The sequence below is a fragment of the Pelecanus crispus genome, chromosome 2 (assembly GCF_030463565.1).
Source record: "Pelecanus crispus isolate bPelCri1 chromosome 2, bPelCri1.pri, whole genome shotgun sequence".
Classification (NCBI taxonomy): Eukaryota; Metazoa; Chordata; class Aves; order Pelecaniformes; family Pelecanidae; genus Pelecanus; species Pelecanus crispus.
Window position 1 is genome coordinate 69887669 of NC_134644.1, and position 26304 is coordinate 69913972.

Sequence of the window (26304 nt, forward strand, 5' to 3'; positions counted from 1 at the left end):
CTTTTGTGAGCTTTGTTCCAGCACACAAAGAATGTATGAGAGAAATTGTGAAAACCACCACAGAATGCAATATATAAATATTCATGAGGAGATTTTGATTGGGGTAGCAAGGTTGCTGTGTGTCAGCAGTTTATTGGAGAAAGAGCTACATGGGAAGCTTGCACTGGCCTTTTAGTTTATTGTGGGTATGTCTAATCATTGAGCATCGTCAGAAAAATGTCAGTCTAAAAGGTATAAGAATTTAATCTGTCTCACATACCTGGAAGAAAAAAAACTCTCTCCTAAATGAAGTTTGGAAGAGGAAAGGTAAGCCAGTGATGAATATTTTTAGAATACTATTTGAAGCAGCAAGGCACGGTGGTGGCATGTCACTGTTAATTCATCCTAATACTGTGATATTTTGTTGTGTAGAAAATGCACCAAATTCTGAAAAACAAAAGGCAAAAAGAATTGTATTAAGGAATATTGCTTCGGGTTATTGCTAAATACTGTTGCCCATGTGTGGTTTATAAAGATAGAGCAAGTACATTTGTAATTAACTCTTCCTTTATATAGGAAAGTTCATAAGTAAGCTTGGCAATGCTTCTGCACTCAGAAGCCATGTAGAGGTAGTAGTGTTGTTGCCGGAATAAAGTCTTTGAGCGGGCTTCTTAAGTAACTTTTCTATTTTTGACTTTTCTACCTCTTAAGAGTTTCCCTGTCAGTTTGTTAAATTGCATCCAGGATTGAATCTGAATGGAGTGATGAAAAACATACTCACAAAGTGCCAGTTCAGATGCTGACCCAGTGTCTGCTAGGCAGGAAATTCTGCTTGATAGAAAGGAGCCTCCACCCGTCATCCTAATTGCATTTTAAGTTTGAAGTTTTAAATTGACGTTTTCGTGGCCAGTCAGTGTTGTATGCGCTAAAGAGATACAGTACCAGAGAGGTAATGTAGGAACAGTTGTTAAACAGCAGGATTAAAATCTCCAGGACCTTAGTCCACTCCAACACAAATACTAGCTACACTTTCTGGGGGCCACATTTCTAAAAGCTAAGTGCTACACAAGCATATATGTTGCAACAAGATTTGAAGTTCCTGTTCTGAAAACTGGAGTCTTTGGGTGTTAGGAGTACAATGGGGCTGAAATTGTATTTGATAATTTAAAGTTATTTCTGCTCTGTCATACAGCCTGAAGTTGCGAGTTATTTGTTACCATGAACGCCATCACCTCTTGCCACATTAAGAAAACAAGCTTTTTATTCTAAAGGCCAGTCCCACATATTCATTATGTAAATCCACCCTGGGCCAGCTGTTTAAATCATTATTTCACAACTTGTTATGATCACCCTGATGTCCCTATTTTAGTTATTAATGTTTCCAGAAAACAAAAGATGAACAAGAGAAAGAGCATGATCATATTTGGACAGCCTGGCTCAGCTCATTCCTAGCAGAGATGAGGCCTGCAGAGACTGTAGGTTCCTGGTAAGCAATGCTCCATTGCTCCATTACACCTTCCCAGTAGTTACTGACAGTGGAACCATAGCACTTATAAGATAGAAATGTAGCCCTTCTGTTTAATGTTGATCTTCAGTCTTGAAATCTACAGGACACCTTGATCATTTCTCTGATTGGTGCTGCTTCTGAAATTCTCATGGATAGAGAAAAAAAAAAATCTTTGAGAAATCTAATAGCTACTTTTTGGGAGGGGGAGGGGAAATGAAGCATCTTTTCTACATCCATTTACTTTTATGACTTTTGGTAGGTACCATGCAGTTAGGTTGCAATTTGACAGCCTAGAGTTGTTTTAAAATGGTAGGTTCTTATGCAACTTAATAAAATGGTTGCCTTTATCTCACATGTCATGTTAAAATGGTACTGCATAGACCAAACAATGAACATGAGTTTCATACTGTGTAAAAAGATGAAATAGAAATTAGTAAATTAAAAAACATAATTGTTTATACTATTCACATTTGATCAGCCTCTTGTGATTATGACCTGCATAACAATAAAATACATTTGCAGCTCGTGAACAAGTTTTTATTCTTAGTCTTGATCTTTGTGTCAGTAGTATTTTTCTGAGCTACTTATCTAATTTTTTAAATTTGTTTAGAGTTCTGATCCAGCTTTTGTTGAAGCAAAGAGGAGCCTGACTTCAGCAGGAGCTGGACTTGAGCCCCTTCACAGTTCTACTAAAATTCTCTACTTAAAATGAAATTCCACTTAATGTAGTTGAAACATGTCACCCATGAAACTTACTGCTGTAGTTATGAATGAGGAGTTACGAATCATGAAAGTGCACAGATGTTTTTACATAAATGTTAGTAATTATTAATGATACATAATATGAAAAAGCTTTTGACACTAGTACAAATAGAATTTGTTTGTAAGAGAAAACTGAATGTTTAGCTCCCGTAGCACAGTATATACCTAGCAACAAAAGATGTCTAATTAGTTGAGATATTTCATAGAATCATAGAATGCTTTGGGTTGGAAGGGACCTTTAGAGATCATCTAGCCCAACCCCCCTGCAGTGAGCAGGGACAGCTTTAACTGGATCAGGTTGCTCAGAGCCCCATCCAACCTGACCTTGAATGTTTTTAGGGATAGGGCCTCCACTACCTCTCTGGGCAACCTGTTCCAGTGCTTCACCACCCTCGCTGTAAAAAATTTCTTTCTTAGATCCACTCTAAATCTATTCTTTAGTTTAAAACCATTACTCCTTGTCCTGTCACAACAGGCCTTGCTACAAAGATTGTCCCCATCTTTCCTGTAGGCCCCCTTTAAGTACTGAAAGGCCGCAATAAGGTCTCCCTGCAGCCTTCTCCTCTCCAGGCCAAACAACCCCAACTCCCTCAAGCCCGTCCTTGTAGGAGAGGTGCTCCAGCCCTCAGATCACTTTTGTGGCCCTGCTCTGGACCTGCCTCAACAGTTCCATGTCCTTCTTGTGCTGAGGGCTCCAGAGCTGGACGCAGTACTCCAGGTGGGGTCTCACCAGAGCAGAGTAGAGGGGCAGAATCACCTCCCTCGACCAGCTGGCCACGCTGCTTTTGTTGTAGCCCAGGATATGGTTGGCTTTCTGGGCTGCAAGCACACATTGTTGGCTCATGTCCAGCTTTTCAACTACCAGTACCCCCAAGTCCTTCTCTGCAGCGCTCCTCTCAATCTTTTCATCTCCCAGCCTGTATTGATATCGGGGGTTGCCCGGTCCCAGATGCAGGACCTTGCACTTGGCCTTGTTGAACCTCACAAGGTTCACACAGACCCACCTCTCCAGCTTGTCCAGGTCCCTTTGGATGACATGTCATCCTTCTGGTATGTCAACTGCACCACTCAGCTTGGTGTCATCTGCAAACTTGCTGAGGGTGCACTCCCTCATGCATCCAGCATGGGTTCATGAAAGGCGGGTCCTGCTTGACCAACCTGATCTCCTTTTATGACCTGGTGACCCGCCTGGTAGATGATGGAAACACTGTGGATGTCATTTACCTGGACTTTAGCAAAGCTTTTGACACCGTCTCCCATAATATTCTCCTTGGGAAGCTGGCAGCTCGTGGCTTGGATGGGCGTAGTCTTTACTGGGTAAAAAAGTGGTTGGGTGGCCGAGCCCAGAGAGTAGTTGTAAATGGAGTTAAGTCCAGTTGGCAGCCGGTCACGAGTGGTGTTCCCCAGGGCTCAGTTTTGGGGCCAGCCTTGTTTAATGTCTTTATCGATGATCTGGATGAGGGGATTGAGTGCAGCCTCAGTAAGTTTGCAGATGACACCAAGTTGGGTGGGAGTGTCGATCTGCTGGAGGGTAGGATGGCCCTGCAGAGGGATCTGGACAGTCTGGATCGATGGGCCGAGGCCAACTGTATGAGGTTTAACAAGGCCAAGTGCTGGGTCCTGCACTTGGGTCACAACAACCCCATGCAACACTACAGGCTTGGGGAAGAGTGGCTGGAAAGCTGCCTGGCGGAAAAGGACGTGGGGGTGTTGGTTGACAGCCGGCTGAACATGAGCCAGCAGTGTGCCCAGGTGGCCAAGAAGGCCAACAACATCCTGGCTTCTATCAGGAATAGTGTGGCCAGCAGGAGCAGCGAAGTGATTGTTCCCCTGTACTCGGCACTGGTGAGGCCACACCTGGAATACTGTGCCCAGTTTTGGGCCCTCACTACAAGAAAGACACTGAGGTGCTGGAGCATGTTCAGAGAAGGGCAACAAAGCTGGTGAAGGGTCTGGAGCACAGGTCTTATGAGGAGCGGCTGAGGGAACTGGGGTTGTTTAGCCTAGAGAAGAGGAGGCTGAGGGGAGACCTTATTGCTCTCTACAACTACCTGAAAGGAGGTTGTAGTGAGGTGGGTGTTGGTCTCTTCTCCCAAGTAGTTAGCGATAGGATGAGAGGAAATGGGCTCAAGCTGCGCCAGGGGAGGTTTAGGTTGGAGATTAGGAAAAATTTCTTCATGGAAAGGGTAGTCAAGTATTGAAACAGGCTGCTGAGAGAAGTGGTGGAGTCCCCATCCCTGGAAGTGTTCAAAAAACGGGTAGATGTGGCACTTGGGGACATGGTTTAGTGTAGTCTACCCTTGATTGGTTTAGTGTGGACTTGGTAGTGTAGGTTGATGGTTGGACTGGATGATCTTAAAGGTCTTTCCCAACCTAAACGATTCTATGATTCAATGCCACTGTCTATGTCATTGATGATGTCATTAAACAGCACTGGTCCCAATACGGACCCCTGAGGGACTCCACTTGTCACTGGTCTCCATGTGGACATCGAGCCATTGACCACTACCCTCTGGACATGACCATCCAACCAACTCCTTATCCACTGAACAGTCCACCCATCAAACCCCTATCTCCCCATTTCAGAAAGAAGGATGTTGTGGGGGACTGTGTCGAAGGCCTTACAGAAGTCCAAATAGGTGACATCCGTTGCTTTTCCCTTGTCCACTGATGCAGTCACTCCTTCATAGAAAGCCGCTAGGTTGGTCAGGCAGGACTTGCCCTTGGTGAAGCCATGCTGGCTGTCTCGAATCACTTCCCTGTCCTCCATGTGCTTGAGCATATCTTCTAGGAACTTCTGCTCCATGATCTTCCCAGGCACAGAGGTGAGGCTGACAGGTCTGTAGTTCCCAGGGTCCTCCTTTCTTCCCTTTTTAAAAATGGTCACAATGTTTCCCTTCTTCCAGTCACCAGGGACTTCACCTGACTGCCATGACTTTTCAAATATCATGGAGAGTGGCTTGGCAACTACATCAGCCAATTCCCTCAGGACTCTGGGATGCATCTTATCAGGTCCCACAGACTTATGTACATTCAGGTTCCTCAGGTGGTCTTGAACCTGATCTTCCCTTACTTCAAGTTTTAAGTAAGCTTCAAGCTTACTTCCCTTATTTCAAGCTTTAAGTTGTCAGTGCAGAGTTTGCTTTATTTTTCAAGTGCATTTTGACTTCACTCTGCTGTCTCCACTGAGACTTGAGTGATAGTGAACACATTTGCAGTTCTCATATTTCCCCTTATCTTAAACTTGGGTATTGTGAAGGAGTTGTGTCCTTGTTTCGGGTGGGATAGAGTTAATTTCTTCCTAGTAGCAGGCATAGTGCTGTGGTTTGGATTTAGTAGGAGAAGAATGTTGATAACACTGATGTTTTTAGTTGTTGGTAAGTGCTGCTTATGCTAGTCAAGGACTTTTCAGCTTCCCATGCTCTGCCAGGGGCACAAGAAACTGGGAGGGGGCACAGCCAGAATAGTTGATCCAAACTGCCCAAAGGGCTATTCCATACCATATGACGTCATGTTCAGTATATAAACTGGGGGGGGTTGGCCAGGGGACAGCAATCGCTGCTCGGGAACTGTCTGGGTATCGGTCGGCGGGTGGTGAGCAATTGCATTGTGCATCACTTGCTTTGTATATTATTATTACTATTATTATTATACTGTTACTATTAGCATTACTATTTTATTTTATTTCAATTATTAAACTGTTCTTATCTCAAGCCAGGAGTTTTTCTCACTCTTACTCTTCAGATTCTCTCCCCCGTCCCATCGGGGTAGGGGGAGTGAGTGAGCGGCTGCGCGGTGCTTAGTTGCTGGCTGGGGTTAAACTACAAGTTGCTATAATAGTATGTATTGAACAAATATATTCCATGTTAGCATTCTTTAATGCTGATCTTTGTAGGAAGAAGAAAAATCAGGTGAAAGGCTGTGGCAGTCTCAAAACAATGTATTTCGTGGAAGAATGGACAGGCACATGAAACAAATAATGCTGTTGAGAAAATCAGCAATATGTCAAAGTTTGGGGTTTAGCCTCCTCCATTTTGCAGATCCTGGAAATTTCTAGTGGAGATGTGAAGCCCTGTACAGCAAATATAATTGTGCTATGTGTCTATTGACTTCCCTATTTTCTGATGCAGAGCAGACTTCAAAAATAGTTAATGAAATGCTTTGGTTTTATTACTGAAGCTAGGAAATTGGGTGCACTTCATTTAATAAATCGAAATGTTAAAGGAATTGGGGCAATGAAACAGGAATTTGAGATGTGCTGTCTCTGTTGCTGTCTTCCAGTGGCATGCCATATATCTCTGGCACGTGCTCTTCTATAATACACCTAAAATTTCTCTTAAGATATTGGAAGTGGTGAGTGGGAGTTAGCAGGAAAAAAAATAATTGCATAATACTAATTTAGCTTCTGAATACTTATGTTCATGTGAGATGCTGAACTGATATTCCAGATGAACCCTTCCATTTCTGTGTTCGTATGTTCTACTGCAGGGCTTGCAGTCAGGCTCTAATTCTTGAGGGAAAGGATGTTATAGAAACCTTCAGATTTTTGAAGGAGAGCTTGTGTTGTGTGCAGTATCTCTTTACATGCCTCACTTGTGCCAGAGGAATTACGGTCCAAGCAGAGAGTAATTTAAACAATGGGAAATCAGCCCAGCAGTGGCACTGAAGTAAAAAATAATGCAGTTAATTTACCTGTGCCATAATATTAATTTTCATATAATCAATATGTTGTAATTTTTAATAACTTTTAAGTAGGAAATGGAACTGTTGTAGTAGTATTTGCTGCTAATAGTCACTATGATGTGGAGAGTCTTCCTCGGAGGTCTCCAGTTTCTAATAAGCTTAAGGGCTTATTATACTGCGGGAAGTTGCAGAGAAGTAAAGGAGTGGTGGCTGCTCCTTCACAGGAAAGACTGTTTGGGTGTTGAGACTACTGAAAGCTTCCAGGTCATCAACACGCATGAGGCCTCCCTGAAGCACAAGGAGTTGGAAGCAGCTTGCTGGTTTTGCATCCCTCTGCTGCCAAAGCACAGTTCACAGCACCTCCATGGCTTTTGTAGCTTGGTGTTTTGATAAAGGGCAGTTTTCTGGTGTGGGGAGGTGGGTTGGTTTTTTGCTCTGGTTTTTGCACAGGTTGGCCATCAACATGAGACACCTTCCCCTGAGGGTGAGCGGGGAATGAAGGAGGAAGGTTGCAAACATGAAACTTACTAATGCAGTGATGCAATGAAATATTTGAGTGGATTATTTTACTCATGAAAGGTTACAGCTAAAAAGTTTTGTGGTTATTATGCTCATAAACCACACTTCTGTCTGTATCTATTGTTAAGCAGTTAACTTTATTTAGACTTCACATACATCAGATGGGTTTGATCATGTATTCTCTGAAGACCTGTATGGATTTTTCACTTGTTTTGCATAAGTTTTGTTCAAGTTTCCAGTGCACTCTTTTCTTTTTTTTTTTTCTTTTTTTTAAAATAAACTTCTTTCTGAATGCTGTCATTAACAGTGCCAAGGCCAGGTTTTTTACAGTGTTTAGTTCCAATCTTGGTAATGTCAGGTTGTGTAAATCTGTTGTAAGGGCTAATGGTTGCTCTGCTGAGAATTTCTTTACTTTGGAATGGAAATTTCAATACTTCTGTTAAGAAGCTTCTTAAGCTTCCTTTCAGCTTAAGAAGGAAGTGTTCTCCTCTGAACAACTAGTGAGAAGAAATCTAATAACTAGAAGTGATATCTAATCTATTAGCAACAAAATTTTGCTTGCAGAATTTGATCCTCTGTTACAAATGTATAGCTCAGTGATATGTTTCCTTTAGCAAAATCTCTTACTGATAATTTCTGCATCAATCCAGAGTAGATTGTATTTTTGACTTATGGAGAAATCATAGTTTTAAGAACAAATGGGTAAATTATAAAAGATGTATATGATGTGATACTTTATGCTTGGACTTCAGCTTATTTTCAAAACACCTGAAATGCCTTCTGCTTTTGTAAATTCACATTGTGAGTTTTTGATATACATTTCTTACTAAATTCAAGAAAAGCATTTTAAGTTACTTTGCTCCAGAGTGGTATTGATCTGAAGTCTTTCAGGGAGCCTTCAGACTTTGAAACTCTACATAGAATAAATATTTGAACTCTGATTGAACTAAAGCAAATTATTTTACTCGCTTTTGGCTGTCTGATCAGAGTCTGCTTATTAAAGCTGTCCTTTGAGTTCTTCCAAAATAAGTTTTGTCAATCTGGCTGTTCTTTGTCCTAATGAATGAGAATAGTGGTTTAATTTAAAGTACAGCTCTGTTAGATGATTCACGATGCAAGGTAACACTTCAGCTATCTATAGAAAGGGCTTGTTAGTTCATAATCAAGGAACACTGAGTTCAGAATCTCAGAAATCTCTCTGTCTTTTCTGTACCCATTTACTAGACTTTTTAAAGGAACAGTGATATTTCATGTACTACCTTAAGAATGTCCTAGATTCTTTTAAGTGTTTTGTTTTCTTTCAAATGTAATGGCACTTCCTTTCAACAGCCACTCTGCTAGAAGACAGAAATTATAGTTTTGTTTGCTTTCTTGCTGCCAGAAGAGACTGCTGCAAACTTCTGTGCAAAATTTTATTGATGACGCTTTCCATCATAATTGAACCAGTATGTTCACTGTCATGATAGCTTTCTTCCAGTTCCCAGTCTTGAGACAGTTGGCTTTGAGAATCTTGGGACCCTACATTTTTACAGCTCAATGCTTCCCAGGCTGTCAGCCTTGCATTTGTTATTCATAGTCATCTGAATTTTTTTTCAAAAACTATTTCAGTGACAATCTGTTCAAAACGTATCAAGGAACTGACTGATATATGGTCAAAGTCTTGTTGAAAGCACCCTTAATAGCCAACAGCACATCTCAAATATGGCTGACAAAATAATTGTAGAAATTTAAGCATTTTGCCAAAGAATGGTGGTCCTCTGTTTTCTTATCCAAGCTTAGCTTATCATTGCATTGTTTCATGAGTAAAGTCTTAGTGTTATTACACTGTATAGTCTTCTAGAATCCCTCTCTATATGATGAGGGTATTCTGTTGATTTGGTCTTTACAATATAGAAAAGTTGAAGATCTATATTTAAAAATATTGGTGGTTTAAAGTCATCCTTTCCTGCCTCCTGGGTCACTTGCTGCATCAGCATAGTTCACTTAATTGTCAAGCAGTCTGTCTGGTGAAGAGCCTCTCTGTAAGGTCACTCTAGAGAGGAGACATTGTGTGAAGTTAATTTTAAGAATTAAATTTTTCATTAGCTCCTTTCCCTTGAAGTAGGTTTTGTTTAAAGGGACACTCAGTATGGCTAACTGCAAAATGAAAAGGGGATCAATATTTCTGTATTTGTTCAACACTTGGATGTTCAAGAAAACATTATGCTTAATTCTGGAGAGAACAAATCGTAAAGTAAACAATTACTTGCCATTGTAGGTGATTGGAAAATTTTATTTGTCTGAAGAAAAAATTAACTTTATTTTGCTCTCACTGATATATCTTTTCCCAAGTAATTGCTTCAGCCGTTTAATCTGAATCTCTGTGGTGTGTGGTTATTCTGAAGTACTTAAGTTTCTGGAGCAGTGGAGTTTAGTCATGCAGAATACTGAGGTCCTTTTGTAAGTCTTCCGTTCAGATCTCCCTCTGTAAGAACTGGAGTTAATTATTGGAATTGGCCTGAAAGGTATAAGCCCATTTCTAAAACTGCACTGTGGTTTTGGCTGTGGGCCTGCCATGTCAATGGCTGTGGTGTTACAGAGTAAAAAGTCTTGTCTTAATTTAAGACTGTGTTCCCTCAAAACTTGTTACATTTATCTTTGTATTGCAGAAGCAGCACTTCAGTTAAGCATTGGTGAATTAGGTTGAATCTTGCAGCTTGTTTGGGTTTAAGATCTCTGCAAGGAATTAAGATTGCTGGAAAATCTCAGAAAGTGAATACAGCCCACTTATTGATATTGGCAATGAGATAATGAATCCACAGTCAAACAAAATATGTTTGTTAGGAGCAACGGTTCATTATTGTTCCTTGATGTAGTTTGGTAAATAAATGCTATTTTCTGTCTTGAATACTACAAGTTAATAAGCATCTCCATTTTAGTGAGATCCAGTAGGTTTCCTCGCTAAAGGAAGAAACCCACTCAGCCTTTGAAGACAATGAATAATCACGAAGTAGGTGAAAAAACAGACCTAAACTCCACAAAATTAAAGATCCCTGACAGGCAACCACCTCTTCTCCCAGTTGTGGGAAAAGCTGATTTACTTTAAGAATTTGCAGTGATAGGTGGCATTTGTCAGCTTGAAGGACTTCCCTGAAAATTCCTGTTCTTAGATTGGAGCAAGTAAAGGAGGCTCAGTATAGATGTGATGGCTCCAATTTTGTAAATTATTACACTTCTGCAGTTTCAAGCTGTTAGGAAAAGTTTGAGTTTGTTTCACAGAGAACAGCCCAAATTTTTCTCTGTAATTATTACCATGATTAGTCTAACTTCTTATAAATTTGGTCTAATTCAACATCTGAGAGAAGAAAACATGCTTCAGGTAATAAGAGAATATGGTTCATATTTGTTTTATAATAACAGAAAATTCTGATTAAAATTTTGCAAGGTTACCACAAGTACTTTTTTTCTTGGGTTTGAAACTTAACTGATATGGGTGAAACAACACCTAAAGTAGCTAGCATGTTTCAAGTCTGTACAGTACTCTTCACAAGAGTTTAAGCGGCTATTCAGGAGGGGTATTTTGAGGCATTAAGAATTGAAACTTCCACCAACTTCCTTTTCCCAAAAAGTGTTGATTGAATTCAACTTCAAAGTGGAAATTTTGTTGTTTTCTGGTGGTACAAATTTTTCCTGATATAACAATAGTTCTCATAGTTACAACAAGGTAAGAGTATGTTTAAAGGACTGAATTTCCTTGCATTTCTAACAGTTTGGAAGTAAACAGACTCTTTGTATGTAGTACACATAAGCAATTAAAAAAATTACTGCAGCTTCAGTTAGGGTTTTTTTCCAGAAGCAATGGTGAAACACTCCCAACTGAAATCCAGGATCGGATTCTAAAGACAAGCGCTCCTGTTGGCAGCACATCTTGCTGTTTTTGTGTGAGCCGGCTGTTCTGCAGCATTTTAATGTCACTTCCATTTGGAAGTGATTTTGATGAAGACTCTGAGAAGGAAGAGGGCTCTGGGCATACAAAGCATAAATTTGCTTCTGTACTTAACTATCTGTCGTGGTTTAGCCCCAGCCAGCAACTAAGCACCACGCAGCCGCTCGCTCACTCCCCCTACCCCGATGGGATGGGGGAGAGAATCGGAGGAGTGAGAGTGAGAAACACTCCTGGGTTGAGATAAGAACAGTTTAATAATTGAAATAAAGTAAAATAGTAATGATAATAATAACAATATAATAATGATAACAATAATAATATACAAAGCAAGTGATGCACAATGCAATTGCTCACCACCCGCTGACCGATACCCAGACAGTTCCCAAGCAGCGAACGCTGCTCCCCGTCCAACCCCCCCAGTTTATATACTGAGCATGATGTCATATGGTATGGAATAGCCCTTTGGTCAGTTTGGATCAACTATTCTGGCTGTGCCCCCTCCCAGTTTCTTGTGCCCCTGGCAGAGCATGGGAAGCTGAAAAGTCCTTGACTAGCATAAGCAGTACTTAGCAACAACTAAAAACATCAGTGTGTTATCAGCATTCTTCTCCTACTAAATCCAGAACACAGCACTATGCCTGCTACTAGGAAGAAAATTAACTCTATCCCAGCCGAAACCAGGACACTATCATTATTGAATTCAATGTCCACTGTAAACATTAAAGATAAGTTTCCATTTAGGAATGGTTTTAGTTGAAAGCTCTTGTAAGACAAAATCAATAATGGGGCAATACCAGCTTTTTGAAGCTATATTAAATAAATCAATTTGTTTCCTCCAAAGGTGACTTTTCTTTTTTTTCTTTTTAATGTTTCTAGTCCCAAATGCTCTACCCTCTGTACTGTGTTGAAGGAACAACTCATTTTCACTGATAGCCAGCTAGAAAACTGTAGATCCTGATTCCAGAGGGTTGAATAAATGGAAACAAACAAAAAAAAAAAAAACCAGAAGGCATTGATAGATCCTTAAATTAAACAATAAAATCAAAAACACACAGGACATGAGTGTTTGATTGTTGATACTATGTTTTTTTCTTAGCACAGAAATTTTTTTTGAGTTTATATACATTTTCTCATAAAGAAAATGTGATATTGAAGTATCTCTACTGTATCTATCCCCCTCTTTACCACACTTATTCACACCGTTTCTGACTAATATGTTATAATATATTCTCAGAATATTCCTAATTACCTTTATTTAGGGTTGTCATGGAACACTTATGGGTGTAAAACTAACTGCTGATGTTCACACAGTTGTCTTGTAAAAATGTATTCTAGTGGTGTGAGGAGGTAGGCAGCAAAGAGTTACTGCATAACTATTATACTGCAGCCTGGTAAAGATTTTTTTTCATGTGGGGCAAATATCTAAAATACTTATCCAACCTGAACTTTTTGCTGTTGTACCAACTAGAAATCACACTGCTCTAGTGCCTATGAGCCTGTTACATTCCAAGTCCTTCTGGACTTAGCTTTAAAGGGCTAAAAAGCAAACTGGGGAGAATGGAGGCTTTGGCAGGTGATAAATTGTTGTGATGGAAGGCATTTGTCTTTGCAGTAATGGTCTTCAGGTAAACATTTTAATAGGTGGGATCAGTAGCATTAAGTTGTCTGACACCACTTCTTGCATGACTCTATTTTACTGGCTTTAACTTTGCCAGACATAAACTGCTAGAGCTAAAATACTCTCAGACTTGCTCTGTGCTTCAAACTTCATTGCTTTTGGAAAAATTAAGTAAAAAAGATTCAGCCATTTAAGCTGGGGGGAGAAAGTTTAAAAAAAAAAAAAAACCACCACTAGTTTTCCAGTATTGAAAGAACTGTGGCTTGGTAACCCTTGATTTTGGAGTGCTGGATCTCAAGTGACAGGTTGCATATGTATCAAGGATGTGCCTTTTTCAGGCCCTTTTGAAAATTGTCCAAATGTGGCAGAGTTCTGAGTATGTGTGCTTCTCCCAACAGTTTGTTAGGCATGTGTTAGCCCATTCTTACTCACATTTTATGCAATTAGTCAAGTATTTTATACCAAGTATTTCCTGCTGGAGAAACTAGAAGTACTGTAATCCAGAATACCTAGGATTCTAAAGGTAAAGACACATCCTAAAAAAACCAAGAGTCCTTCAGCTGTAATCTTTGTCTGATTAGGTAAGGATCTGATTAGTGACCACCTTCAAAGGTTCATTAGGGTTGCTTTAGGCAACTGGAGCATATTCCATCAACATTTAACCACATTCTTTAAGGAGTAAGAACATTATTTCTTTTGATAGTTGATACGTTTGTTTCAAATATACTGTTAAGGTTGATTCTCAGCTTTTTTTATCTTTATGTCTTTCTCACATTCCTGGTAAAACTGACCTCTGATGTATATCTGAACCAGTCATTCTATCCCCACCGCTCCTCAGAGAAAAATAGTTAGTTTGGAGAGATAGTTTATTTCACTGACTTTGAATGGCTACACCTAGTAAGGTAAATCTGGCCCTTTGGTACTTCTTGTCTGTGTTTTAAGGCACAAAAGTTTATTTTTAAGAGCAAACCATGCAAAGGATAGCTATACTTAAAAAATGTAGTTATAGCCCATGTTTTGTTTCCTTTGAGTAGCTTTGTTTTGTGAAAAGTAGATTTGATTGAAGTGAAAGAGTGTCCAAACTCTTAAGTGATTCCTTCCTTATAGCAATCGTTATGATAAAGCTTCAGTATATACTGGTGAGTTACTCTACGTGCATCATTACTCGTTGATCACTGCAGCTTTAACTGAAATTTGAAAATTTAAGTGGATTTTTAAGCTGAAAAATTCAACAGTATTAGAATGTAATTGCAAACGTCTAGAGAAGTCACTGACAAACTCAACTGTTAGAACACCATATTGGAAGCATTTTATAATTATCATTGGAAAATTAAAAAAATGCAGAAAAGGAATCAAGAGAGTTAGAAATCTTACTATTAAATCTGCATCTACTTGCCAGCATGCTGCTGTTTATCATGCCACTTACTATATTTAAACTAGATTTCTTTTTTTTTTCTTTTTAAAGATGCTGATCATATCATTTGACTGTAAACGTACTTCTAAAAATCATTCTTATGCTATGGCCTCACAAATAATATATATAACAGGTTGTGCTTAATTTGCAAGTGTAAGTAATATTGCAGTTTGCTAAGCCAGTCTTTCTTTTGAAGGACTATTTGAAGATGTCTACAATAGAGAAAATTACTATTCATATAAACAATTCTATGATTCTATGTCATATAAGTCTGTAAGTTTGCATGCATATTTTCACTAAAATATGGCCTCTAAAATTTTGGTTTGATAATATGGAGGGTCACACTGTACCTGTGTAAAACAGAGAAAAGCAATCATCTTAACTGCCTGAAAGAATTTCACATTTGAATTTTGCCATATATTGCTCAGTGGACTTGAATCACTGTAGAAGCAAACGTGTAGGCTTCCTAACCAGTCAGGAAGGATTTCCACTGTATTTATATTGTTTAAAGCTTTTCCTTGGTTTTACTTGTCACTTGTCTGTTAGGTAACTGCTAGTCTTCCACTCTGCATCTGACACTGGAAATACTGTAATAGCGTAACCAGAAAGATGAGGAGTTCTGTCTCCTCATTAATGAGGTTAAGCATCATTGGTTTTCCTTGTAAAGTGCTGAGTTATTCTGTAATTAATTTAAAGCTATTACAGAATATAGTTTTTAAGCTGTCTTATTAGAGAAACCGCTTGCTTTTTTCCTGTGATTATTAGAGCAAAATGGAAGATCCAGCATGACTTCTGCCCCGAGGAAGCTGTCAGCTACAGTTTCTGCCTGTCTGCATGTTTTCTCAGAGGGGAAGGGCAGGGCAGAGGGGTTTTTTTCCCCCACCATGCGAGATCATTTTGTTAGGGCAAAACTACTTTCCATGTCTGCAGCAACCAGAAGAACTGTGAGGCTTGTTTGTTACTCCTGGCTTGGAAAACAAGTTACTATTTTGACTGCTTGCTGCTCCTCAGTGTCTCCTCATACCAGAAAAATAAGTTGTCTTGTGTTCAAGAGAAGTATTGTTATGGGCAAGTCACTTAGTCAAGTGAGGGGAAAGGAATGCTTCCTGCGGGGAGGGACTGTAGAAATTGATCTTCTTTGTCAGCCGAATATTCTGATGTTTTGCTACTGGGAAGACACCTACCTTCTAAAAAAGCTACCAAAGAGAGTTTATCTGGAACTTAACTTTTTGCCCTCCAACAAGCTTTGTCGATCTCAGCGAAGAGGGTTAATGATATGTAGGATCCCACTAACTCCTTAGGTCCCTGTGCCGTCTAGTCCCATAGTATTTGGCCTTTGGCTATTTTTTTGTTCACTTCTGTTTAAAGTCTGCTTTTTTCTGGATGTTTTTTCTTATCTGGGTAGAAATACTGCTTTCTTTTAAGGGAGTACGAGGAATGCACAGATTTGGTAAAAGTCAGTGAAGGATTCTCTCTCTTAGTCTACATTTCAGGTGACTTGGGGAGTTAAATATGTATTTTTCTACACCTGGTTTATAGACACACACACACCCCCCTCCATGAAAATGTTGAAGGATCTTACAGCTTTACATTCATGTTATTTTTCTGTTTGAAAAATATATATGCTGAGAAATTCAGAAGTTTTCTGAATTTGGCCAAAATAGATGCATAGAGAAATTAGTTTGAAAATAGGGGGTTTTTGTTAAAGGTTTAAGGTGTTAATGCTACATGCTATTTCAAAGCTACTTTACTGATTGAGTTGTCTTAAGATTTAGAGAAATCTTTTTGACTTGAAGATTGAATCATGGCACTCTTTTTATACACAATATTTGCAATAATGGTAATTGCAAAATAGCAACAATATTCTATTCATTTACTGTGTCTGATTCGTGTTGTTTAGCTAATTGTTCACTTGTCTTTTCCTTGTCGGATGCACAGGAGGAGTTATAATGCTTCACAGATTGCTTTTCACAGAGGATTCAAAATTCCATTGCTGTGAAAGGATTATACCCAATTTGTTCTGCCTTGTTCTGTATAATCTTCCTAGAAAGTTTTTACTAACAGAAGGGTCTCTGTAGGTCTTTCTGTACCAAAAATTTGACTTCAATTTTTTTCAATATTAAATGAAATTAGGTCTCCAATCTGCTATAGTGAGTGCCCTATAAAACTAGAGGGGATTTTTTCCTTCTCCTCAAAGCTAAGAGGTGTAGCTATGGTATGTTATGCTTGGGGGACTAACTTTAAACCATATGGAAATGTTGGGTTGAAAAATGGGTATGTGTTACTTTTATCAGGGTTTTGCAGCATTGGTGTGCCAGTAGCAGGTGAAGGTGCAGAGGTGTGGGTGTTCTACACCCTTGTAAACCCACAGCTGGATGGAAAGATGCTGAAAGTTATTGGTAGGTAGATGTGGTCTAAGGAACATAAATGTGTGGTGCTATTTTCAATATGTTATTTTATTTGATAGTATAAAAAAGAAAAAGCCAGGTATGCCTGACTAAATTGATTGTATAAGGAATATTACATTTCTATTTAAAAAAGAAAAAAAAAGTGAAATAATTTCCAAAAATTAAAGGGTATTTGGGAGATCTGCCACAAAAGAGGACAACAGTGTTAGAAAGGGAGGTTGGCACTGAACATTTCTTTTTAGGAAGACTGCATGGAGTGCTCTAATAAAAGTAAAAAAACCTCAAAATTATCATCTCAGTGAAAAATATTTTTCCTCTTTATTTGCTATTATATGCTAGTTGACTGAGGGAACAGTTCCCCAGGAGGATTTCTGAGATACAAGCTATATTGTTTTGCTTGGTTTTTAAAGACAAGTTGTCTTCTATTAATATCTTAAACCTTCAGAGCTGGTCTGTGTGTCCTTCACTTTTAGCTTTTGTGTTTAGTTTTCTTCTGCTGCTGTGGTAAAGAAGTTTTTTATTCCTAATTTAAAGGAATTAAGCTTTATGATCTCATATGGAAAAATTCATGTGGACAAGTCTGAAAACTCATAAATCATAAAGCATAGTTTGAACTACTCTAGCTGTTCAGGAAACAGAATTAGCAAAAGCATAAAATAAAATTGTCAGTAATTGGAGTATACTTTATTTCTCTGTTGGTTTTGAAGACTCCTGTTTTGTTTCTGTATGTCATTCAGCTACAAAAAGAAAAAAATAATTTGTAACACTGCTGCTTGATAGGCTATCACTTGAGCTATGCAGGATTTGGCTCCTTTATATGCTATCAAATCACCTTTTCAGCTATGATTTCATTATTTTAATGTAATAAGCCATACTCCAATGTACTAACATCATGATCAGCCAGTGTTATAATAATCATAGAATCATAGAATGCTTTGGGTTGGAAGGGACCTTTAGAGGTCATCTAGCCCAACCCCCCTGCAGTGAGCAGGGACAGCTTTAACTGGATCAGGTTGCTCAGAGCCCCATCCAACCTGACCTTGAATGTTTCCAGGGATGGGGCCTCCGCTACCTCTCTGGGCAACCTGTTCCAGTGCTCATTGTAAAAAATTTCTTTCTTATGTATAATAGAAAAATACTGCTTTGTTCAGAAAATTCTAATACCCTCCTATTTACAAGGGACTTGACAAAACTTAGGTTATTTTCTCTGTGGAGCTATTGGACATTTTTCTTTTTACACTTGGCTAATCTCAGGTTTAATGATTTCCCAGTGGTCACGCTTCCGAAGTTGGTGTAAGGCAGACTAGTGTTAATGATGATGATGTGTTTGGGTGAGGAGTTAGAGAGATTCTTGGTGGATTAAACCAAGAGTACCGGAGTTGTGCAGATGTATGATTTCTTTTAAATTTCTTCAAAAATAAATCAGACAAGAAACTATAGCACATGTGGTGTAAACGTTTGAAAGAAGTTGTGAGAAATGAAGTCTCTGTGTATGTAGTAGGTACCCAGCTCTCAGTGGAGAAGCAAGGGGTGGTAGTGAGCATGTGCTCTGGTACTTGGAGATTGTGTCTACATTAGTGTTTCAGCCAAGGTTGGGAGTGTGCCTTTGAGGCAATGCTTTGGTGTGCCCTTTGCTTTAGGTCAGTCTAAGCTGGGATTTAACTCTTAAGAGCTTGCCTGCTGTGCTTCAGCCACTAATGCACCTTCAGTCCACAGGACGATCTTAATAGCTCATCTAAAGTAAAATTCTATTTCTGTCTTTAATCAGCTGTATGGCCCATGTGCATGAATGCCAAATGTGTTTTCTCAGTACATGCAGTGTCAACAGGGCAATAGTATATGTCCCCTGGAATTTTATTCCGTTTAATCTTTTGCATGCTTTCAGGGTTGGATTCCTTTTCTATCACTTTTGATAGTCTCTTATACCACAGGGACCAAAATTTTGTATTATTTCTTCTTGAAGATTTAAATGTTGGGACATTGCAGTACACTGCTTTATTTTAAAATTTCAAGTGGTAAATTACTTAAATTACAAGAGTGGCACTGATGAATGGCAAAATCAGCTATATAACCAAACTAATGCATGGCTTAGTTTTATATAAAAGCATTCAATTAAGTAGATGAGACATTCATATGAATTTAATGGCCTAAATTTTCAAGCTGTTACTAAAAAATATACCTACTACCACTTCAGTTAAGTTGCAGATTAAGTTACAGTTGTGTTTCCAGCTGCTGATTAGTCTTGTTGGTACACAGTGTGCATGTGGATGTCAAAAAATTGTAATAAAAATACTTGAGAAAATGGATCTGAATATTCAGTAAGTTGGGGGCAGAAGTGGTTGCAGTTTGCCTCAGGTTTTTTTTTTTTTTTTAGAGAAGTTTCCTCTGCAATTTTACAGTTGACTTTACTCCTGTGTCATGTTGTCTGTAAGAATCTACTGCCAGCCAATTACACTGAAAAATTACAATTTATATTAGACAGTCTTCTCTTGGCTATGTGTATGAATCTGACAGCCTGCAGGACTTAAAGGTGAAAAGCTGCAATAATTAAAAGTCACTTCTGCATAAACTAAGTTCCTGTTTAGGATGCTTGCCTAGGAAAGCAAGCAGCCCACCAGAATTTTGATGTACCCAACAGAAACTAGAAATTAAATTCACATTGTTTGTACATAGATGGGCTTCTAAGCAGATGACAGCATTGCTCCAGAAGAGGAATATCTGTCACAAAAGTAGCCATGTAAGGTGATTTTTGTACTGTGAACTTGTAGAATATCCTAGAATTTGGGTAAGGCATGAAACTGGACCTAAGTATGAGATGGCAAAGAAACTGAGAATCAGTACTGTGCTCATTGATTCAAATAAGTGTCTTGCACTCTTCCTCTTAACAGACATCTTCTGTATCAGTAACCAGCTGGGCTGTGTCTTGAGATGAGAAAAGAGAGTGCTATAACATGGCATATTTCTGTAGTTATGCTTTTAGTTTTAAGTTTACTTTTGGACAAAGCTTAATTATCTGTAATGTATACAAACATTTCTTATACCAGAATATTGTTTTATACAGGCAAGGAAAATGTTGACTTTATTTCATACATATTAGGCTTGATTGTAATGTCATCTAAAAAAAATCTGACAGTGGCAAAGCTGCATTTCATTCCTAACCCTGGGTTTGCTAGGATCTAGAATATTTCTGAAAAATGTTAGATTTGGTTTTCACAGGGCAAGTACTTCTTGCTGGAGACAAACTTGCAGTGAGGGCCTTTTTTTCTGACCGTACACCTCTCTGTTGGAAACTTTCTCACTGTGGCTTATGATTTCACAGATAGCAGGAACACTGTGTGGACAGACATTCAGGGAAGAGCCTAACAGGCAGTTTGTGCTATCTTCAGTTCCAGATATGTGAGCTGCTGCTGCACTGAGAAAATCAGCAAGCTGGACGTGTACTAATTCATTTATTCACTCTGTTTTCTGTAGAGTCGTAGTCATGAATTACCATAATCTGAGTGTTTTCAATGGTACAGTGTTGCATGTTCTTGCTTGTAATTGTGTTTCATCCACATACAGAAATGTAGGCACAAAAGTAGATATTTGCTAGAGAAAGCAAGCTGGTGGAAGTTTGTGTTCCTTGGGTTCTGTAGGATTTTGTTCCAGAAACCTTGAGTAGCCCCTAAGAAAACTTTCTCCTTTCCAGAACTCTGCAAGGAACTCCCCTCACAAATTCAGAATGACAGATAAGACTCTGGAAACTTTTCCAGCCACAGAAAGCCATTCCTGGTTTCTTTCTTTTCAATGGTCTTCTGATATCATGAGTTGTTGGAGAAGGGATTCAAATTTTCAGTTTGCACAGATCAGTTAATATGTTGTCTTTATAATGTACAGCCCAGGTTTGTTTATCTGTGAGAGCTGATGCATCAGTCTGTAAAACACTAGAGACTATGCAATGATTGATTATGATTGGCATATCCACACCTGTGAAGTATGTAATGGATGGTTTTGAGTGGTATTTGAGGCAGTGGAGGATGAAAATGATGGGAAACGTAGATATTGTAGGAAGTCATCTAGCTGTCTGCCTATCTCTGTGCTCTAGTGCTGTTGTGGAGGTAGGACCAGCATGCTGCTGTTTTTTCCAAAAGATTTGTAATGTGTTTGGGTGGAGGACGGGGAGAACAGGCAAGGGAAGGAAGCACCAGAGTGAGTACTGTCTCCTCAAAGTCCGCTGGCCCTCAGCTGAGTGCCAAGGTGCTCAGCACTGGGTGCATCTCCTATAACAGGGAAGATGAATGATTTCATATCTCTGCAGGTCTAATCTAGCATTTGTTCAGCATCAGGCTCTTCACATGATCATAAAGTTTCTGGTGTTTCATGACTGCAAAGCATGAGATACTTATATGTAAGGCAGGAGTTCTCAAAGGGGCTAGAGAGGCAAGGTGGTAGTGCTGCAGTTTTTAGTATCTCCAAGTATGAAGCCTCAACAACCTCTCTGGGCAACCTGTGCCATCCTTAGTCACCATCACAGTGAGAAAGTGTTTCCTGATGTTCAGATGGCACCTCCTGTGTTTCAGTTTGTGCCTGTTGCCTCTTGTCCAGTCACTGGGCACCGCTGAAAAGAGCCTGGCCCCATCTTCTTTACACTATCCCTTCAGGAATTTGTACACATTGATGAGATCCATAGCCCACTCCACCTCCTGCCCCAAGCCTTCTCTTCTCCTGTCTAAACAGTCCCACCTCTCTCAGCCTTTCTTCATAGGAGACATGGTCCAGTCCCTTAATCATCTTTGTGGCCCTTCATTGGACTCTCTCCAGTATGTCCCTGTCTCTGGAGAGCCCAGCACTGGACACAGTGCTCCAGGTGTGGCCTCACCAGTGCTGAGTGTAGAGGGGAAGGAGCACCTCCCTCAGTTGACCTGCTGGTAATACTCAAACTGCAGCCCAGGATGCCACTAGCCCTCTTTGCCACAAGGGCACATTGCTGGTTTGTGAACCAGGGGTTCGGCGTGGTGTCAACCAGGAACCCCAGGTCCTTTTCCACTTTTTAACTGGTCAGCACCCACCTTGTACAGGTCATGGGGTTATTCCTCCCCATGTGCAGGACTTTGCACTTCCCTTTGCTCAACTTCATGAGGTTCCTGTCAGCCCATTTTCTCCAGCCTGTTGAGGTCCCTCTGGATGGCAGCGCACCCCTCTGGCCTATCAGCCACTCCTCCCAGTTTTGCATCATCTGCAGCCTTACTGAGGGTACTCTCTGCGCAATCATCTAGATCACTAACAAAGATGTTAAGTGGGACTGGACCCAGTATGAACCCCTGGGGTACACAACAAGTTTGCTGGCCTCCAACTAGACTCTGTACCACTGATCACCACCCTTGGGGCCTGGCCATTCAGCCAGTTTTCAATCCACCTCACTGTTAATCCAGGCCATACTTGAACAGCTTCTCTATGAGGATCTTTTGAGAGACAGTGTCAAAGGCCTTAGTGAAGCATCCTCTGCTTTCCCCTCATCTACCAAGCCAGTCATTTCATTGTAGAAGGTTATCAGGTTGTGCCTGAGCACAATTTCCCCTTGGTGAAGCTATGCTCACCACTCCTGATCACCTTGTCCTTCATGTGCCTGGAAATGGTTTCCAGGATTAGCTGCTCCATTACCTTCCCAGGGACTGAGGTGAGGCTGACTGGCCTGTAGTTCCCTGCATCCTGCTTCCTGCCCTTTTTAAAGATAGGAGTGACATTCGCATTCCTCCAGTCCTTAGGCACCTCTGTCAATCACCGTGATCACTTAAACATTGAGAGTGGCCTCACAGAGGCATCTGCCAGCTCCCTCAGCACTCATGGGTGCATCCCATCAGGACTGTCACAAATGCAGGCTTGTAAATCCTGCTGATTATGTTAATTTATTGTGAATGAGTGACTTTACACAGTTTGATTTAGTAGCAGTTTAGAATTTACTTGTAGCAAATGGCAGGATTTGACTGTAATATTTTAATAGCACTCAGTCATCAGTGGTTAACAAAGTGACTAGATAAAATTGATCAAAACAGTGACTTAGTTACAGATTCAAAGATGGCAAGGTTCACTCTATTACTACATGGAAGTGCATAAAGGAAAATTAAGTTACACTGAGTTGGAACGATTCACAAAGGGATTGTGTATGCAGAGGATAAGGAGGACCCTCCCGTTGAGTCACGAGGTTCAGAATAGACCCCTTTGCTTTCTCAACTCCTTTTCAGAGGGGAGTCTAGGTGTGGCTAGGTCCAATCTTAGTCTCAGACTTGGTCAACGGTTTATGTGAATAAGCATAATATATATATGTGTATATCTAGTACATGGAAGAACTGCATAAAAGAAAATTAGGTTACACTCGAGTGAGAGAGATCATGGATACAGGGGATAAGGAGGATTCTCCCATTGAGTCACGAGGTTCAGAATAGACTCCCTTGGTTTCTAAACTCCTTTTCAAAGAGGAGTCTAGGTGCGGCTAGGTCCAATCTTAGTCTCAGACTTGGCAGTGGTTTATAGGAATAAGGATAATGCAGCAGTAGAAGACTCACTTTGAAATTAAATCATACATCTACAGACTACTTAAACCGATTCACACATGCGCACACACAGACATGAATGCATATATATATATTTAAAAAAAAAAATGGTATACCTGTTAAAAATCCCCCTTGAGTTCAGTGAAATATGTCGAATGTCTTGGCATTTCTCAATGGGCAAGGGTTGAGCCTCAAGGAGTGAAGGGTTTCAGCCCAGGCTGCACTGTCAGTGTTCGGCAATGGACTTCCAATTGTAGCAAACTTTGAGAGTTTGCTAGCTTTGCTAGCTCTGAGAGGTGTCCCACTCAAAGGGAGATGCTGGTGCAGCCCACTGCAGTCCAGGAGAGCTCAAAGGGCCTTCACTTAGGACTGCTGTTTATAGGATTGTGAGATGATTGGCTTTAGTCACCAGTAAATTTCCATCCGAGCCACAATTCAGGTTGGTAGTTCCTGGAATTCCAGGAATGATGATACTGCTCTGTTTCAAGACTGTCAGGGGTAGCTGTTTGTTCTCGCTCCCCTCTTTAGCCATAATATGGAGATTTTAATAAGTACAGGACTGCTCTCTGCTTCAACCATGTAGGAGTTTCTGGTACAATTAAGGGGCACTTAACTGACCAACTCACTACACAAAGGCCATGGTCTGGAATTCCTGAGGTCATAAAGTGGTTGAAGAGAGAGAAAAGCCGGGGGGAATGCACCACCACAAGGACCCATGGACTTACATATGTCCAGTTTGCTTACAGGTTCCCTGACCTGATCCTCTTCTACCAAGAGTATGTCTTTCTTCTACCAAGAGTATGTCTTCCTTGCTCCAGCCTTTCCCCCTGCTCTCTGGGACCTGGGAGTCCTGAAGGCCAGTCTAGCTAGTAAAGAAAGACTGAGGCAAAGGTGGCATGCAGTACCTCAGCCTTTTCCATGTCTTGTGTCACTGGTCGCCTGCCCATTCAGCAGCAGGCCCACGTTTTCCCTGGTTTTCCATTTAACGCTTACGGTACAAAACCTTCTTGTGATCTTTAATGACATCAGCATCTCATGGTCACTGCAGCCAAGGCTGCCTTTGACCTTCACACCCTCAACAGGCCCTCCTTATTTGTGAATGTGGGATCCAGCAGAGAACCCCTCCTCATTGGCTCCTCTGTTGCTTGGGTTCAGTGCTGTGCAGTACTGTTGTAGGCATTAGAAGGAAGGCTGGGGCCATGCTGTGCAATGAAGGAGTAGGGAACATGGGCTAAATAATATTTGAGCAACATAACTAAGAGCTAGATACATAATCATGGACACTGAAAAGCTGAAGTTGAGCTAGCACCGTACAAATTCAGGTCCAACACCTCCAAGGTGCACAATTTCCAGCAGGGCAGCCACTTTTGGATAGTTTATAAACTTCCCAGAACTGAGGTGGCTCCATGCAGTACAAGTTGGATGTTTCCAGTGTGCTGTCTCTGAAGGGCTTGGTTTGTTGGTTGGTTTTTTTTTTTTTTCTTTATTCCACTGATTTTTTTCACCTGAGAACATTCTCTGGAGTTGCAGTACAGAAATCTGGGGTCTTGCAGTGCCCCAGCTTCTATCAGTATCTAAATTGTGCTTGGTGTTTCTTGCACTGTGCTCCAACTGCACCTGATAATACTTGTATTACCTGAGTTTTCTATGGTCAAGGATAGCCCAGCACACAGTCTGGCTGCCCGTTTTGTACAGCTGTAAAACTCGAGAGCATTGCTGTCAGATATGTTCTCTGGAAGGATAGTTTTCTTTAAAATATTTGATCAATAGCAGCTAGTTATTAAAAGCTGTTCTCAATAAAAATAGCTTTCTCTAGATGCTATTCACATATTGCATCAAAGTATGGAATAAAGGAGGGGAAATTGCATGTTCTCCTCAGTGAAAAGGTTCATCTTCCAAAAGCACCAACAACAGTGACACAAATGCTTGCAATCCTTGAAAGTTTTCCTTCACTCTACCAATTAAAATTTCTTTGATATTTGCTGTCACCTTCTGCAGAGTTTGAGTGTTGCTAAATTTTTAATACTAAAAACAACCCCTCAAACCCTTACCATCTCCTGTGTTCATTAAATTCTCCTTCCAGCTCCTCATATGGATTTAATCTTCTTCACTGTTCATAAAGGAAGATACTTGAGCTTTAAGCTGATGCTTTATTTCCAGAAGCTGAGGGCACAAGTATAATTTATGAGGTGAATATTAGGGTGTAACGCCTGTGACATCCATCTTACTTATCAAGGAATGTCTTTTTCTTTCCAGCAACTGAAAAATAAATGTGTTTTTTCTGAGCTTGGGCTCCTTTCTCTGTTTCATCACTTCTAAATTTTTACATGGCTGCATGTCTGGGCAAAAAGGTGGGTTTCTCTTGTGAGGATGAGGGAGAATTCGAATTAGAGGAGAAAAGAAGGTACAAGAAGAAGAAAGGAAGATACAAGTTTTAGGGAAACTAATAGAAAAGATGTGAAGTGCCAGGGATGGTAGCTTGATGTAAGGAACTGCTTAGTTCTGGAGGGGGCAGAGGAGACAGAACAGAGCAAAAACACAATCCTGAACACAACGGAGGGGAAATACACTCTTGTAAATCCAAGTTGTGTACTTTGGGTGTAAAGCACCACATACCTTGCATGGCAGAGTCATTGCTGGAGTTTCTTCCTGCTGTGGTGCACCCTTTCTGTGAGTGGTACAACCATTTCAGGGATTGCATTTGCTATGAGATATGTCTTTCAGTGTCTCCCAAACTGGAGGAAGAGAAATTTTTAAATCTTACTCTTAATGTCTTAAGAGTTAAAGTACAGTAGTGTGCAACTTAGATATTCTCTGTCCATTAGGCCTGCTGGTAGTACTTTAAAGCTCTGTAATTGATCAGACTTCCTATTATCTGAAGCCACTCTTCTAGATGAAAATGCCATAGCATCTTTCTAAAAATAAAAATGTGAATGAATAATTCCCATGGGCTGGCTGA

The 26304-nt window shown here is 40.2% G+C and overlaps 1 protein-coding gene across 1 annotated transcript in view; it reads left to right on the forward strand.

Moving 5' to 3' along the window:
* Positions 1–26304, forward strand: part of CTDP1 (CTD phosphatase subunit 1) — a 126969-nt gene that overhangs the window by 82688 nt on the left and 17977 nt on the right. The gene's annotated exons all lie outside the window — the stretch shown is intronic.